General features: G+C 38.1%; 1 non-coding gene across 1 annotated transcript; it reads left to right on the top strand.

Annotated features, from left to right (window-relative positions):
* Positions 1 to 1,371: 1,371 nt before the first annotated feature.
* LOC112753377 (small nucleolar RNA R71) lies at positions 1,372 to 1,480 on the top strand. The gene has a single exon (XR_003177766.1). It is a non-coding gene; the product is annotated as a small nucleolar RNA R71 (small nucleolar RNA).
* The last annotated feature ends 854 nt before the right edge of the window (positions 1,481 to 2,334 follow it).

Raw genomic sequence — 2,334 nt, forward strand, 5'->3', positions numbered from 1 at the left:
ACCTCATGATTTAATGTCAAATAAAGGATGATTAATTGATTCAACAAAACCATGCAAATCCACTCCAAATCACTTACTTCTAATGCAAGAAAGTGCATAAAACCTAATGAAACAAGTGAAAAATACTTGAAAAGCTAGCATAAGATGACTTATCATCAGGCATGAGGTTTATTCCTGACCCAAGGTCACACAGAGCCTTGTCAAAGGTCATGGTGCCTATGATACAAGGTATTAAGAACTTTCCAGGATCCGATTTCTTCTGAGGTAATTTCAGTTGATCAAAGGCATTCAGTTCATTGATGAGCAATGGAGGTTCATCCTCCCAAGTCTCATTACCAAATAACTTGGCATTCTGCTTCATGATTGCTCCTAGATACCGAGCAACTTGCTTTTCAATAATATCTTCATCCTCTTCAGAGGAGAAATACTCATCAGAGCTCATGAATGGCAACAGTAAGTTCAGTGGAATCTCTATGGTCTCTGTATGAGCCTCAGATTCCTTTGGTTCCTTATTAGGGAACTCCTTAGTGGTCAGTGGACGTCCATTGAGGTCTTCCTCACTGGAAATCACTGCCTCTTCCTCCTCTATAGGTTCGGCCACTTTGGGTATATTGATGGCCTTGCACTCTCTCTTTGGATTCTCTTCTGTATTGCTTGGGAGAGTACTAGGAGGGATTTCAGTAACTCTTTTACTCAGCTGACCCACTTGTGCCTCCAAATTTCTGATGGAAGACCTTGTTTTAGTCATGAAACTGAGAGTGGTCTTAGATAGATCATAGACTATGGTTGCTAAGTCAGAGATGCTCTGCTTAGAATTCTCTATCTGTTGCTGAGAAGATGATGGAAAAGGCTTGCTATTTCCAAACTTATTTCTCCGACCATTATTATTATTATTGAAGCCTTGATTAGGCTTCTGCTGATCCTTCCATGAGAAATTAGGATGATTCCTCCATGAAGGATTGTAAGTGTTTCCATAGGATTCTCCCATGTAATTCACCTATTCTATTCCAAGATTCTCAGGGTCATAAGCTTCTCCTTCAGAGGAAGCTTCTTTAGTACTGCCAGATGCGGCTTGCATTCCAGTCAGATTCAGAGAAATCATATTGACTTACTGAGTCAATATTTTGTTCTGAGCCAATATGGCATTCAGAGTATCAATCTCAAGCACTCCTTTCTTCTGAGTCATCCCATTATTCACAGGATTTCTTTCAGAAGTATACATGAACTGGTTATTTGCAACCATCTCAATGAGTTCCTAGGCTTCTGCAGGCGTTTTCTTCAGATGAAGAGATCCACCAGCAGAGTGATCCAAGGACATCTTAGACAATTCAGACAGACCATCATAGAATATACATAGGATGCTCCATACTGAAAGCATGTTAGAAGGAAACCTTCTGATCAACTGCTTGTATCTTTCCCAAGCTTCATAGAGGGATTCACCTTCCTTCTGTTTGAAGGTTTGGACTTCCACTCTGAGCTTGCTCAACTTTTGAGGTGGAAAGAGTTCAGGCTTTCTTTAGGTTGTGAATCCAACCATATCCTAGCTCTGTCTCTTACATCAAAAGGGAAAAGCATAAGTCTGTAGACCTCGGGATCAACCCCATTGGTCTTAACAGTGTCACAGATTTGCAAGAATTCAGCTAAGAACTGATGAGGATCTTTCAATGGAAGTCCATGAAACTTGCAATTTTGCTGTATTAGAGAAACTAATTGAGGCTTAAGCTCAAATTTGTTTGCTCCAATTGCAGGAATTTAGATGCTTCTTCCATAGAAGTCGGAAGTTGGTGCAGTAAAGTCACCAAGCATCTTCCTTGAATCTCCACCATTGTTGTTGTTTTCGGCTGCCATGTCTTCTTCTTTTTCGAATATTTCTCGAAGGTCCTCTCCGGAGTATTGTGCTTTAGCTTATTTTAGCTTCCTCTTCAGAGTCCTTCCAAGTTCAGGATCAGCTTCAACAAGAATCTCTTTATCCCTGTTTCTGCTCATAGAAAAAAGAAGAGAACAAAAATGAAGAGAATCCTCTATGTCACAGTATAGAGATTCCTTTATGTGACTATAAGAATAGAAGAATAGAAGAACGAGGTAGAGAGAGGATAAGAAGAATTCGAACACAGAGAGAGGGAGAGGGTTCGAATTATAAGTAGAAGAGAAGTGTTAGTAAATAAATAAAATTAATAGAAAGAGATGAGAGAAAGAGTATTCGAATATTAATTAAAAGAAAAGAAAAATATTTTTTGTTTTTATTTTAATTATTGGTTAGTATTCCAAAATATTAAAAGAAATAAAAATAAAATTAGAATTTAAAATAATTAGGTAATTAAAAAGGATTTTGAA

Source organism: Arachis hypogaea, chromosome 15 (genome assembly GCF_003086295.3).
Source record: "Arachis hypogaea cultivar Tifrunner chromosome 15, arahy.Tifrunner.gnm2.J5K5, whole genome shotgun sequence".
Taxonomy (NCBI): Eukaryota; Viridiplantae; Streptophyta; class Magnoliopsida; order Fabales; family Fabaceae; genus Arachis; species Arachis hypogaea.